This window comes from Danio rerio, chromosome 22 (genome assembly GCF_049306965.1).
Source record: "Danio rerio strain Tuebingen ecotype United States chromosome 22, GRCz12tu, whole genome shotgun sequence".
Classification (NCBI taxonomy): Eukaryota; Metazoa; Chordata; class Actinopteri; order Cypriniformes; family Danionidae; genus Danio; species Danio rerio.
In genome coordinates, this window is record NC_133197.1 from 8,947,495 (window position 1) to 8,963,556 (window position 16,062).

At 36.7% G+C, this 16,062-nt stretch overlaps 1 protein-coding gene across 1 annotated transcript in view; it reads left to right on the forward strand.

Annotated features, from left to right (window-relative positions):
• The window catches only part of LOC568664 (uncharacterized), a 208,162-nt gene that overhangs the window by 51,661 nt on the left and 140,439 nt on the right, over positions 1-16,062 (forward strand). The window lies entirely within an intron of this gene.

The window sequence follows — 16,062 nt, forward strand, 5'->3', positions numbered from 1 at the left end:
CAACGCGTAATCTGCATTTTTCATATGGGAAATGATTCAACTAATATAAAAGATGTGAAAATATGAAAATAATAATAAACTGCAGTAACTGAGTTCACTTTACCAACACAATGTTTTGTTAAAATGTCTCGTTATTTAAGAGTTTGTTTTTCGAGCCCAGTGTTAGTTAAACCTACAAAGTCATGTGAAACGACGAAGACCATTAAATTACAATGTTTGTTCTGGAACTCTACGCGATTTGTTCAATAAAAATATTTTCTTACCTGCAGTATTTGATCTCCTCCTCAGGCGAGCTCAGATTGAACTGGTGAAGGTTTACACAAGCCAGCGTTGATCTTCAGTATGTCAGAGATGGAAGGGGCCTCTCCTAAGATGAGTCTCCCAGAGAAACACCGGTCAGAGAATTAGTTGTCTCTTACAAAACCTTAAGCTTTGTTTGTCGAATGGTTTGTTAAAATGTTTACCAAAACAGCTTAACATATACTGTATGAACGCCGAATATACAGTATGAGCAATTGCATATACACAGCAAATAGACACAGCTAATATTTGAGCATTGTTTCAGTGCTTGAAACTTGTACACAAAGTATACTAAAATAAAGATATAAACAAGTAAAAAAAACAATAACAACAACAACAACAACAAAAAACGGATATCTACTCATGTGCAGTATACTGCTATCAAACACTGTTTACCTGGTCAGTTTAATGGTGAAGGAATTGATCGAGTAGGCCTATTGATGGAAGGTTTGCAAAGAAGGTTCATGCTAACTTGTAAAAGTATTTTGTTGTATTTTTAAAATGCAAAAATACAGTATTTTGTTGTGATACATATTTAAGCTACTGCATTTTGTAGTGTGTTGATACCATACACCTAAAATTGAAGTGTTTGTTTTTTTATTATAAATTACATTTCCCTTCATTCTTTGTGTCATCAGTATGAGATCAGGTTCACATGCACCCAGCTCTGTGTCTATGAAGAGTGATTGGTCAATGGAAAAACCACCAGACCTGACAAGTGAGGGGAAACCTGCATCTACCACAAGGTATTTCATGTGGTTTTTATTTTAGACTTTATCTGTTTTCCAACTGTGAAATAAGAACACAAATGTCTCTTGCTATATTAAACTCTAGAGTTTGATTCTAGTGAAGCATTTATACAGGCAGCCACAAGGGGTCTAAATTCACCAGTTCACCACAGGAAAACAGATCAGTCAACCTAACAGGAATATGTAATTTCTTTTATCTGTGGTCATAGTTTGACAAATGCACAACTGTACATGCATTTAATGATCATTTACAACATTAAACATCTCTTCACATGTTTCCAGCTTTTTGTCTCTGAAGAGTGACTGGTCGATGGAAAAACCACCAGACCTGACCTGTAAAAGAAAACTCATGTCTACCAAAAGGTATTTTATGATGTGTCTTGTTTTTGGTCTCCAGGGCTCCCACAGATCACAGATGTTGTCAAATATCATGGAATATTAAAAGGGATTTTCCAGACATTTAATTTTTTTCTATATTTGTTGTTGATTTTTATATGCATATTAAATTCAGTCTAAATTCCAGTGCAGATTTTTGTACGTTAGCACCCTGGGATTATACAGAAAAAAATATACATTTCCCTTGTTATTCTTTCTTTGCTCTAAATACAGTAGCTGTGCTGTCTTGTTAGTTAAATTGGGTTTTTGCTAAATGTTTGTGAATTAATTAAAGCTTGCAAAATTAAGTTTGCTGCCTGCTTTTCTGTACATTATAGGTCATGGAAATTCTAAATTAAGAAGCTCATGTAGATGGAGTTAGAAAATTATAAAAGCTGGAATTCTGTAATAACTTGCTTGCAAAAAAAAAACCAAAAAAAAAAACCTTTATTTATAATTATATCGAGATTCATGTTATGTCATAATTGGATTTGTTAAAGAGCCTCTATTGTGGGTTTTCAAAAATGAGCTTCCATGTAGTGTGTAACACAGATCTAAGTGAAGTGAAATATCCAGCTAAGGCTTAAGGGCCCTATCATACACCCGGCGCAGTGGGGCGCAAGACGTGGCGCAGTAGTCTTTTGGTAGTTTCAGCTTGGCGCAAGAGTCGTTTTGAGGCGTTGCGCTACGCTGTTTAAATAGCAAATGCATTAGCGCTAATTTGTGCGCTCATAGGCGTTCTGGTCTAAAAAGGAAGGCGTTCTGAGGCGGACCGCTGGCGAGTCGCTATTTTAAGAATCTATAATAGATTTTTCATTAGACCAAAACAAACCCGGTCTAAACTCTGGCGCAGAGTTGCGCCTCGCTTACACACTGCTTAATACGCACAAGAGAGCAATAGGCAAATATCTTTACATATGAAAAAATGTAAATATTAAGGATATATATTGGATATAATAAGAATAGACATAGAATATAAATATAAAGGATTAAAATATTACAAAACATTATTTTCTAGCCTACATAAATATGAAAAATCACTGCTTTTATGTCTTCATCTCGGGAGGCTTTTTCAGTTCATTCATAACAATTTGCTTTTGTATAATGTTATTATTATTATTAGCAGTATTATTTATTATATCCATATTTATTTTTGTTTTATTAAAAACAAGCTTAGGTTTGCCCACCTGTCAGGTTTTAGACCATATGGGGCAAAGCATGTGTTTTAGGATATAACTCAGGTTTTTGAGCACATTTTGCTATTATTATTCTTTTGTTCGTTTGCTGGAAATTAGAACTGAATTTAGAAATAGTTTTGAAACGAATATTTGCGCTTAACAAACAAAAGTATTTATTTAGACTAATTGATGTCTGTGCGTAAAGGTTTCCCTATCCAAGAGTGAAAGTGATCCATTATCTCTCATTCTCACGCAGTAGATGCTCTGTTTAACAGTTTTCTGTTAAAAAACTTTTAACTGTTAACTGTTTGCTTGTGAAATGCTAATTTTTTCCACTTAGACTCACTTTGAGTCCTGTAAATAGCGAATGCGCTCTTGGCGCAACGCAGCTGACTCTTAAAGGTAAAGGAAGATGAGACTCTAATTGGTTTATTCTCAAATCAAACCTACAACTCATTAAGAAAATGAACTCAACCCTTTTAGAACATGCGCCGCGGCGCAAGGCAGATTTCCCGTCGTAAAATTATCAAAAACACGTTCTGACACGCCCTGAAAGCGTTTGCGCCCTGCGTTTTGCGCTCTGCGCATGGACCGTCAAAAAAAAAGAGCACTATATCTGAAAGTGGACAGTTTTTAAAACTTTTGATTCATCTAAAAAGAGTCTACTCATAGTAGTTAGAATTAATCGTCTTCATAACGAGTCTTTAGCCGTTTCGGCTTGACGTAACTACGAAACATAATTGTTATGGGCGCAAACCCAGAAAAATTTAAACCTGCGCCCCGTCCACTAAAACAACCGCGAAGACAAACAGATCTTTGGGCAAAGTACAGGTAAGCCCTAAGAACATATAACACTTCACGCAAGGGGTGCCATAGCAATAATTGCAAATAGAAATGATCTAAATCAGGGGTTTTCAAACTGTGAGTCGCGACCCACTAATGAGTCGCACAGTGAACAAAGGTGGGTTGCGCAACGTCACATAGCTGCAGCTATTTACATTGCGGTGAATCAAAACCAGTATGATTGACGGCAATAACTCAAAAACCTCTTATTCTAAAAATATCTAAAGTGTGTTTACTACAAAAAGACAAAGCTGGTTATGTTTCACCGCTGTCTTTTTCTTTATTTTTTTTCGCTCAGCATTACAACCACGGCTATGTTTGAGGCCTTGCAATCTGCGTTTAGCCGGGAGAGCTCGCGCAGAGCGGAGCTCTATGTAAGGGACCGTCGGAAAAGTGCTTTTTTTTTTTTTTGCTCCTTGATGCGTGCTTTATTTTAAACACAACTAATTTTCTCTTAAATGACTATGACGGTCACGGGGTTATCGCGCGGGGCCGTCGGCCGGGGGCTTAACAAACCACGCTGGGCATTTGTCTAGCACTGGGCATTTGTCTAGCGATGATCGCTGTCGACCAATCGCAACAGGCTGTCATCGGTCCAATCAGCGCTGATTTGCTTCGCGCTAAAGAGGTGTTTGGGAACAAATGAATCAATGAACGATTCATATGGGAGTCGCTGGGATAATGGGGTAAAAATAAATGCATATTATAAGACCATGAAAGTGTTTTTTGACCTTGCATGCATATCAGTATGTTGTTGGAGATCAATATAACCGAAATATGACCCTTTTTCATGTATAATATGGACTCTTTAAAATATGTTAACAGGCTTTTATCTGAGACACAAGATTTCCAGGCTCACAAAAACCACAAGAATTTTACAGACAATCTTCAAGAGATTTTCAAGGTTTGAGATTGACACTTTTTTGAAAATTACATTTCTGGTTTATTTGTACAGTTTTCGTTTTATTTATCAAAAAATGTTAAATAAAAATTAATTATAATTATTTTTGTAATTATAAAATTGTTTAATTTTAATAATAATTAAAAATGTAATACAATTTTAAGCAATATTGTTGGATCTATATTTTTATGTACAACCCCAAATCAGAAAAGTTGGCACATTATGGAAAATGCAAATAAAAATAAGTAGTGGTGTCTTAACTTTGACTTTTATTGTACTGCAGACAATACAACAAAAATATTTAACTTGCTCCTCATGATTTTTATAGTTTAAAAGTAATGAATTTATCGTTCTAAATGTTCAATTTAATAAAAGAATACTAACTTTTATTTTACAACTATTTTCTTGTACTGCAGACTATATTTATCTCAGTGTTTGCTTGCTTGAGTAGGTGTGTAAGAGATAGATGTTTTGCAAGTTTTGTGAGAACATTTTGGCCAGAAAAACATGTTGCTCTCCATAAACTATATGGGTGATTCTATAGTTGCAGGTACATTTAATGACCAAAGCCATCTTTTTTCAGCGTTAAAAAATGTTTCATAGATCACAACATGTTACAATAAAATATTCTGTGTAAAAATTATCCTAAATTACCAAAACAAAATCATGATTGCTTAATTATCACGTAATCAAAATATTTTATTTAGATTTAAAAAAATATTTTCACCAATATTTTAAAGAATCGATACTGTAAATACTGTTTCTACGTTTTAAAAGTAAAACTGAATATTTCATTAATTACACATTGGACAATTAAAAAATATTTTAATCCTAATTTCATTAGTGTCATGTGAGCATTTATAGGAAGTAGAATGTTTGGCTAAAAAGTTACTACAATTTATCAACTACCCATAAAGATTTTTCATGCTACAATTTATTATGATTTTTTACGTATTACTAAATTCATCCATTACAGAGTTGACAAACAATATATATAAAAAACATTTTATTCCCTAAAAGTAAAACATGAATGAAAAATGAATATAATAATATTTACAACTGAAGTGTTTTCTTAATGCTGGAATTTCCAACTTCGTGATGATACCTTGATAAATATCAACATTCCATAACAAATTCCATATTATGTGATGTAAAAATAATCTTGATATTATTATTAATTATTATTTAATGCACCAGAGCCAATGTGGACATTATTACTTTTTTAAACTAATATAAACTCATTTTTGAATAGCACATTTTTGCATATTAGCCTACTTGTTAGTGTTAAATAGCTAATACATTACCATTTATAGCCCTTAAAAACATTTTAAGCATTTATTTCATATTTAACATGCTTTAATCGACCTGATCGCTAAAGCATCTTGAATTCTCAATAGTCATTATTGAATCCTGAATTTTCAATATTTCACTGCTGTTAAGCACAATAGTTAACAGTAACAGTTTAACACATCTAGAGTGTATGTTTTTGACATTTTTTCCTTGTCAGCTAAAAAGTCCAATAACTGAAGGAGATCACATATAATAATTTGAGAGGTGTAAAGTGAAAAAAAGGACAACTCTTCAATCGACAGCACTTTACACGGCTGTGTTATTTAATTAATGGAATCAGTGATATTGATATTAGCTTAGTTATTAAACATTCAATATTGTTTATAGCATGTGACAGCAAAGTGAAAGCAAGATTATGTGTGGTTATGTATCGAAATATTGATATTTTCGACACAAACTGCAAGAAAACCAGGCCCAATACATCTCCCGATTATCCTACACGGTACAGCTGAACTGTTTGCTTTCTTTAAGACTTTCTATTGTATGAGTTACGATTGCATGAAATGATAGAGAAAGGGAAGTGCGTTTTGTAATGTGCACAGAAATCTGTGCTCTATGCTGAATTTGGTTCTTTTTCATTTAATGCAGCTTGAATAGTTTAAAATTAATAAAACTGAATACTTTAATCAAGATTGTAAATGAACCTGGCATGCCATGTTTTTAAAGATTAAGGTCACATTGTAGCTATGCTGTTTTCTCGGTTATTCTCAGACTATCATTCTGTGGTAATTTTTTGGACTTGAGTTTAAGCCGACAAAAGACTTTAGCTGTGTTGGCTTCTGGTTTCATGGCACACTAAACTTAACTGAACTCTTCCCGAAAAGAAAAGAAAAGAAAGAAAAGTAATGAAGATGGCAGTGTTTGGCTGTGCTGTTATCCCATCTTCCCATCTGCTCGCTGGATCTGAAGAGTAGCTGTCCTGAGCTGGAACAAGGCTTGGGACTAACCATGGTAGACTGTATTTACTGGGCCACTGGGGTGGTTTTTGGTGGGCCATTTGGTTATCCTGCGTATTTAACGCAAGTTGAGGTGTCTCCTTGGAGTGTGGGGCTGTTCTATCATCATTTTGATGATGATCTGTTGGTTTTTAATGTATGAGTCTCAGGAAGGAATTAATTGTTTCTGGAAGAAAACTTTGTTTAAACCATTTGTTCAGGTGTTAACTTGGATGTTGACTGGGCCTTGTTCTTGATACAATTATCACGTGTGCGTGAATTGATACTCTAAACAGCAACAAAGGCAATGCATAGTCTTGGAAGACTCTGTGGCGACTTTGTCCCAAAATTATGTGGTGTTGATTTGTTGTTGTGATCAAAGGGACGCATAGTGTTAAATTCTTTTGCCAAATGTGTACACCGTTATTACAATATTGTACTCCAAAATCTCTATGTACCTTTTAGCAATAATGGTGTCATCACGGAAGTCCAATTTATCTTTGCTAAGGGCACTGACACAACATACCACGACAGACCCTGGCTTTTAAACTTGTTGCTAGTAACAGTCTGTATGATCCTTTTCTTCGTTGGTCCAGAGCACACGGTGTCCATTTCTTCCAAAAAATAAAACATAAATAAAAATTACCTGAAAAGTGATTCATCTGACCACAGTACACGTTTTCACTGTGATGCTTCATCCCAGATGCCTCTGAGCTGAGAGAAGTCGACAGCACTTCTGGACACTGTTTACATAGCTTTCTTTTGGCACAGTACAGCTTTAACTGGCATTTGTGGATGTAACTACATATTGTGGTACTTGACAAAGGTTTGCCAAAGTAGTTCTGAGCCCCTCTGGTGATTTTGCCTATAGATGAATGATGATTCTTGATGCAGTGCTGGCTGCAGGATTGGAGATCCTAGTTGTTCAGCTTGGCCTTGTGACCTTGTCCTTTATGCCCTGAAATTCCTCCATATTTCTTGAATCTTTTAATTATGTTACGCACTGTTGAAGTGTATCCAAATGTGAAATATCCAAATGTCTTCCGATCTTTCTTTGAGAAACATTTTCTCATGTATTTGTTGCCAAACTGGTGATCCTCTATCCATCTTTGCTCCTAAAGGACCAGACCTTTCTTGGATGCTGCTTTTGTACCAAATCATAATTACAATCACCTGTTGACATCGCCTGTTTCAAATCACATCACTATTTAACCATTTTACATGATTATCAGTCCTAAACAGCTTCTGTCCCAACGTTTTTTGTAAAAATGTGTTGCAAGAACCTAATTTAAAATACATGTTATTTTTAAAAAAACAAATAAGTTAAATTTGGAAATCAATACTTTTTTATTTGCATTTCCATACTGTCCTAACTTTTTGTCATTTGGGGTTGTAGATGTACACTTTTTGTTACAAATTTGTCTATTTCTTTGCTTTGTAGAATCTGGAAAGCCAAATAATCTCATTCCTTACCAACGAGTTTGAAATGTTTAAAAAAATATTACTAAGAGTAAACACAAATAATTTTGTAAAGGATTTTAATGAGAACAGATGCAGCATCAGAGAAGCAGCTCTTGATCTCACACTCTACTTCCTGAGAGAAATGAAGCAAGATGAAGCTGCAGATACTCTAGAAGGTGAGAGACTCACTGTCGTAATGTCAATTATAAAATGTCAAAGAGAACAATGAAAATTGACACTATATTCCTCTGTGTGTAGATGAGCTGTTCTTCATTCATCAGCTGAAATGTGGCCTACAGAAGAAGTATCAGTGTGTGTTTGAAGGAATTGCACAGCAAGGAGACTCCACACTCCTGAAGAACATCTACACAGATCTCTATATCACTCAGGGTGGCAGTGAACAGGTCAATACTAAACATGAGGTCAGACAGATTGAAGTTACTTCTAGACACCATGAAGCTCAAGAGATACAGGTTGAATGCAGACATTTGTTTGAAGCGTCTGAACAAGACAAGCAGATCAGAACTGTACTGACAAAAGGAGTCGCTGGCATCGGGAAATCAGTCTCTGTGCAAAAGTTTGTTCTGGATTGGGCTGAAGGAAAGGAAAATCAAGAGATCAGCTTCATATTTCCTCTTCCATTCAGAGAGATGAACTTAAAGGAGAAAGAAACACTCAGTTTGATGGAGCTTATAACTCAGTTTTACCCAGAGACAAAAGGACTGAACCTTACAAGAAGGAATCGATTCAAAGTCCTGTTCATCCTTGATGGATTGGATGAATGTCGTCTTCCTCTGAACTTTGCTGGTAATGAGACGTGTTGTGATGTTTCGTCACCAGTCTCTCTGGATGTTCTCCTGACGAATCTCATCAAGGGAAATCTGCTTCCTTCTGCTCTCATCTGGATCACCAGCAGACCAGCAGCTGCCAGTAAGATTCCTCCTGACTGTATCGACAGAGTGACAGAAGTTAGAGGATTCAATGATGAACAAAAGGTCGAGTACTTCAGAAAAAGACTCACAGATGAGAATCAGGCCAAAGAAATCATTGATCATGTTAAACAATCAAAGAGTCTCTTCATCATGTGCCACATCCCAGTCTTCTGCTGGATTTCAGCCACTGTTCTCCAGAACTTTTTACAGGAGAAGAGAAATAATGATGTGAAACACAATCAGGCTGATTCCAAAACACTGCAGGAATCAAACACTGAAGACACTCCCAAGACTCTGACACAGATGTACACACACTTTCTGCGCTTTCAGATCCAGCAGAGCAGACGAAAGTATGATGGAGAAAACACACCAGATGTGTCCTGGGATAAAGACGCCATCCTTTCACTGGGGAAACTGGCATTTCAGCAGCTGCTAAACAGCAACCTGATCTTCTATGACACAGACCTGGAAGCCTGTGGTATTGACGTCTATAAGGCCTCAGTTTACTCAGGCATGTGTACCCAGATCTTTAAGAAGGAAACAGGGATTGTTCTTGGTACCATGTACTGCTTTGTTCACTTGAGCGTTCAAGAGTTTATTGCAGCCCTTTATGCACATCTGATTCTAGACATCAACAAGAAAAGTGTGTTTGATCAAGACTCTAGAAACAGAAATGAGTCCATGATTGATTTGCTGAAGACTGCAGTGGACAAGGCACTTGAGAGTGACAATGGACACCTGGACCTTTTCCTTCGCTTTCTTCTTGGTCTGTCTCTCCAGTCAAATCGGCGACTCTTACGAGGTCTGTTTGCACAGCACGACCACAATAACAAATGGAACATATGGAGCATATGGAAAATATTTCAGTACTTCTTTAGAACAGCAGATCAGCAGCAAGACCACAATGACCTTAGCAAAGAGGAAATAGTTCAGTACCTCAAGCAGAAGTTTGAAGCGAATCTTTCTCCAGAGAGATCCATCAATCTGTTCTACTGTCTGAATGAACTGAACGACCAAACTCTGGTGAAAGAAATTCAGACTCGCCTTAGTAAAGGAAGTCTCTCATCTGCTGATCTTTCACCTGCCCAGTGGTCTGCTTTGGCCTTTGTGTTGTTGACATCAGAGGAGGAGATGGAGGAGTTTGAGCTCCAGAAATTCAAGAAATCAGACGAGTGTCTCATCAGACTATCAGCAGTCATCAAAACCTCCAAAAGAGCTCTGTAAGTCAGTCAATTTAAATGCAAATTTTCATTTACCTAGTTAAAACCTAACAGACAAATGCTTTTCAGCTTTGGCTAAAGTTCTTTGATCAGATAGCAGTCTTAAAGACCAGGGTCCTCATGTAAATGTGCGTACGCAGTAAAAAAATCAGATGTATGAAACACTGCATACGCCGAATCACACGCATATTCTCTTTGTACATCCGCATGAACGTGATACTGAGCGCAACATGCACGAGCACAAAACCCCTCCCTGTCTCCTCCCCCTTATGAATATGCTAATGAGTCTACTTTGGCTAAACTCAAACGAAAAAGCAATGGTAAAAGCAAGCAAAAAGAGAAACTTTGAACTGAATGTGAATTGAAGGTGCTCCTTTCGGAGGTAGACCAGAGGAAAATGGTGTTATTTGCAAGTTTGTCCTCCGAAATTAATAACAAAAGAAAAAAAAAATAGAGTGGGAGTGTTTAGCTAATGCCGTTAACACAGTTGGGTCTGAACATCACACTTAGTGGATTAAAAAAAGAAATAGTGCGGTGTAAAGATTTACACCGCAAGGTGCAAAGATCAGTGAAAAATTTGAAGTGGCTTTAACAGCGTGTGGCATAGCTCATAAAATGCATGCCAACATGTTTTGACACGTTCGAGCATGAACTCGGTGGTTTGAATCTGGCATCTAATAAACTCATTCTTTTTTTCCCCCCGCTACATATCAGATTTTGCCTATACTCTTCATCACGAGGAAGACAAGTATGAATCATTAATAAGTCTGTGCATCATATTTTATTTGCACATTTAGTGAATGGAAATGTTTTTTATTCACGTATGCAAAATCATCCTAAGATTGTGTCTTTATAGCAATGTGCGTGCAGTAGTTAGCTCTGATTACATTGGGGAAAATGGCGACCGCTGCAAATTGCGCTTTAATGTTTGGCTGGTCAACTGCATGGTATGGAAACCTTATATACCTGCTAGACATGTGGATGAACCCGTCTCATACACCTGACATTGCACGGCTCAAAGACACTTTGTAGTGTGTAATTTAACACAACTGCCTCTAGGAGTCGCCAATGGAAATAAGACAGACACACACAAGAAATGCACGTACATCAGGCATGAAGCTGGCGTGGAGCTGCGCACATTCACACATTTATTTCATCGTTAGTAAATCCAAACATGAGCGTGAAACCTGACGTACACAAAGTTTTTGTGTGTACACAGCGTTGACACATAAGGCCCCAGGACAGGAGCAATGATAATCTACAGCAGGGGTGTCCAAACTTTTTGGGCCGAGGGCCAGATGCAAAACAAAAAAAAAAAAAAAAACGTCCCGGGCCAAATTTTACATACATCACACAGATTCGCATATATATATATATATATATATATATATATATATATATATATATATATATATATATATATATATATATATATATATATTAGGGGTGTAACGATACACAAAAGGCACGGTTCGGTTCACGGTTTTGGAGCCACGGTTCGGTACGGTTCGATTTCTGTTTGCTGTGGGGTTAGGGTTGATGTCATGCTAACAGCAATGCTAAGGGACAATTCACTTAATAACAAGAACATCTTACCTTTTTCTTTATTAACTTTGTCATCACATTTTTAGTACAGTCAGGATACCCGAGTAAACAACTAGAATTAAATAAATACCTCCAATATAGACTAGTCAGAAAAAAAAAACTATTCTCTTTAGTGCAGCCATCTTAACTAAGTAAACTAAAATTAAATAAATAACTGCAGTGTAGACTAGTGAAAGATCTTCTTCAAAAACACCATAATATCCACATTCTCTGATAAGAGGCTTGATCTCTGTGCTGACACAGACGCTCATTTTTGATAATATGGTTTCATTTAGATAGATAGGTTTCTGTTTAAATTAATGAAAAATATACATATACTGTGTTTGTAAAGTGTTTTTACATGACATATTCACCAGTAAAATGCATTGCAGTTGTGTCTGAAACTAATGTTAGGGTTGTAGCCGGCTGTATGTTTGCCTCCCGATCTCTCTCTCTCTCTCTCTCTCTCTCTCTCCCGCTCCCTCTATGCTGGTCATTTATGTAGGTCCGCCTTCACGACAGCTGATGCCTGTCATTTCTGTAGGCCCGCCTTTTTGACAGCTGATTGGTCAGGAGACCGATCTATCATCATTTGGCGACGCAGCGCGGGAATGTAAGAAGCATGTCAGGAAGAGCGGGAGAGAGAGCGCTTTTTCCTTTGATCTCGTTTTTCGTGTATTTTTCTGACATGATTATTATTTTCGTTGTTTTTGCTTAACTTTCGTTTGGGTAAAATTATTTTGCATTACTTTTGCCCACTTTAAGAAATTTTGTGAGGTTTGTACATTTTTATTTCAATTGATTTGTATATTATTTTTTAGCTCCGACAATATAGCTGTATCTCCTCAAGTTCAGTCTTAGTGTAAGGTGGATAGGGAAAATGTCATACGATTTCTATTTTGCAAACGCGTAGAAAATGTATTGTTAAAGACATCAGGTAAGAGGTGAAGGTCATCTTTGTTTATTTTATTCAGTATAGGGAAGAATTGGCGCACGGCGCTGAAGACCTTTTTTTTCTTTTCATCAGTTTTAGCGAGGTAAGAGGGGTTATTCATGAGTTAGAATTGTTTTATTATATTTATTTCTTTTGTTTGTCTTCACTATCACCCCCTTGCTCGAGTTTAACAAATTTTTGTTTGATACTTTTGTTTGAATTTGTTACTTTATTATATTATTTTTATTAGTGTAAATATTTCTCTTTTTTTGTATAATTGGGCATTATTCTGGTTTTACTTTTGTACATTAAATCACTTTTGTTGGCAGTTCTGTTGCTTACACCCTCACATTGTGAAATTACCACACTTTTTAAATGTTTTTCCTTACAAGTAAGGCTTTGTCTATGACACTAATTCTATTCCTGTACTCAACTGGAAAACCAAAATGTTTCCACACAGATGACTTAAATGTGTCTGGGGGATCTGCAATCTCAGTACTATGTGAAGCAGCCATCCTGCTTCCAGTAGTAACGAGTGTGATGCTTACTCAAGTCACATGACATGACATGCACTAATATACTAACTTTAGAATATAATATTTAGAACAAATCCTCATCATTACTAAAACAATTTAATAAAATATGATAATAAAGATGTGTTTAAATTGGTTCAATTAGTAAGAGACAAGTGACATCAACCTCAACAATGGGCAGCAGGGGGCGTGAGAGTACCGCGGTACGCCACGAGAGTTTCGCGATACGTATCGTGGTAGGTGTATCGCGATATTTCGGTTCGGTTTTAATATCGTATATGTATATACATATACATATGTGTGTGTGTGTGTGTGTGTGCGTGTATATGTGTGTGTGTGTGTGTGTGTGTATTATGGAATTATTTTAATTATTTCTGTGTTTCTAAAAAGACTTACGTTTTTAAAATCTTGAATCTTCTCAAGGCAAATTACAGTTGCAACACTCATCAGACACTCCTATACAAATTCTCCTTCAGTGAAGGGTTCGCTGTGCATAACTAGCCAGCGTAGAATTTTCTTGCTCTTTATTAGCATGAAAAAACTGCTGTTGTTGAGCTGATACAGCAGCTGCTAATTGTTTTACTTTCCGATCTAATTCGGCACCAGTGTAAAAGCTGAAGGCCTGATGTTTTGTTTCATAATGTCTTTTAATATTATATTATTTCATTACTGCAACTGATTCCTGGCAAATTAAACAGACACATATTCCGCTGACCTGTGTGTAGAAATATTCTTTGCCCCAACGTGACTAAAATTCCTGCTCTCACTGTTGAATTTCCTTTTTCTTGGTTGTACCATGGCTCGCCAAAACGTGATTATCAATTATGTTTCCTTTAGTTTGTTCGGTTCGTTTTGCTTCATTACAGGAACCGCTGCCTAATTGAAGGTGTCATAGCGACACCCGGGGGCCAGATTCTATTAATATTTATAAAAAGCCTTTATAAAAAGGCCGTAGTTTGGACACCCCTGATCTACAGGATTCAGGAGTAAAGCTGCTCTTCACTAGACTAAAGCTTAAAGGGTCACGAAACACCAAAACACATTTTTTGAGCTGTTGACAGTCACATATGTGTCCCACACTGCTAAAAACACTATTAGGACAAAGTGAAAAAAATTGGTTGTTTTTGCATTATTTCGAGCAAATTCGTTCTTCCAGTTTAAAACAAATTTTTTAAACTGCATCATGGCGATTAGATACTTGCATGTAGACTGGCTGTCTGTACCTGGGAGTACCTTGTGACGTGTCTGAGTGTGCTGCATTCATTCATGAGTAATGCTTGGTTTAATCCAATCAGCGCTCTCTATTGTGTATGCGGTGCAACTTCATTAATAGCATGATAGCCTCCAAGACTGTTTTTACCTGTACAGTGTTCAGATGGCAGAGAAATGTTGTGTTGTGTTGCCAAAACAAGTGGAAGAAGAAGAATTGTTTGGAGATACGGGTCGTCAGTGTTGCTTTTATAATTTGCTGCAAGGAAGGTTTTATTTTATTTCCCGCTATGAGAGCGCAGCTGGACTCACGTGTGGATAACAGCACATGCGACGCGTGACAAAAGTACATGTCTAAGGAACATTGTTTACCCGAGAGCTTTTCTCATCTGGAAATGGTGAAATCTGGAATTGCTGCTCGTCTCTTTTTAAAAAAGACACGGCTCCAGTTGGTGTTGATTGTAATGTCTTAACAGATTTGGTAAGTAAGTGATCAATGGTCTTTGTTTATGTTTATTTAGATAGCGAAGTTAGTTCGTATCATCAGCAGTACTCTTTCAGTGTTTAAAGACAGACCTTAGTCAAATGATTTCTAAGTTACTAAAGTTTACAGTACGTTAATATCACTACAATATTATAGACTGAAAGATCTGCTGTAAATGCTGTAAACATGTAAACACCGCAATCAAACTATTACCGACGTGTAGGATTTTCACCACATTTGTAACAGGAATAACACACATGCCTTTCTGATGCTACTTGCCGAGTGCATCTAAGTTACAAAGAAATGCAGAGTTTTTGAAAAGGGCCATGAAACCCCCCATTTCAGCAGGATGTTTTCACACCTTTAGTTTGGAAAAAGTCTGGAAAGTGGGTGTGTCTAGCTTTGTTTGGGTGGAAGTGTTGGGGGAAGAAAAATAGGCAGGGTTTGAATAAAAATGGGCAGGGTTTGAATAAAAATGGGAGTTGCCATTTGGGCACACGCTTCTGACCAGGTACAAACAAACACACACGCAGGAGAGACAGTGTGTTTAATGATGGTGGGATGTTTGATACCACACGTCGTATAAGAAAAAAAGCTTCTGCATTTCTCTGTAACTCAGATGCACTCAGTAGGTCAGAAAGCCATGTGTGTGTGGACTATCCTGTCACAAAATGCAGTGAAAATTCAACACGACGGTCGGCAAAAGTTTGCTTAGTGTTCACTTGTTCACACTCAGAGAGCAGCATTTACAGCGGACCTTTCAATATTGTAGTGATATTAACGTACTGTAAACTAAGTAACTTAAAAATCATTTTGACTAAGGTCTGTCTTTAAACACTGAAAGAGTACAGCTGACCATATGAACTATAACTTTGCCATCAGAATGAACAAAGAAAGGGCGCTGATTGCATACACTTACCAAATCTGTAGACAGGACAATCACCACATACTGGAGCTGCGTCTTTTTTAAAGGAGACGAGCAGCAAATCCGGATCTCACCATAAATGAGAAATGCTCTTGAGTAAAAAAATGTTTCAAATAAACGCATTTCTAGTTGTAATGTTTTTTAGATTT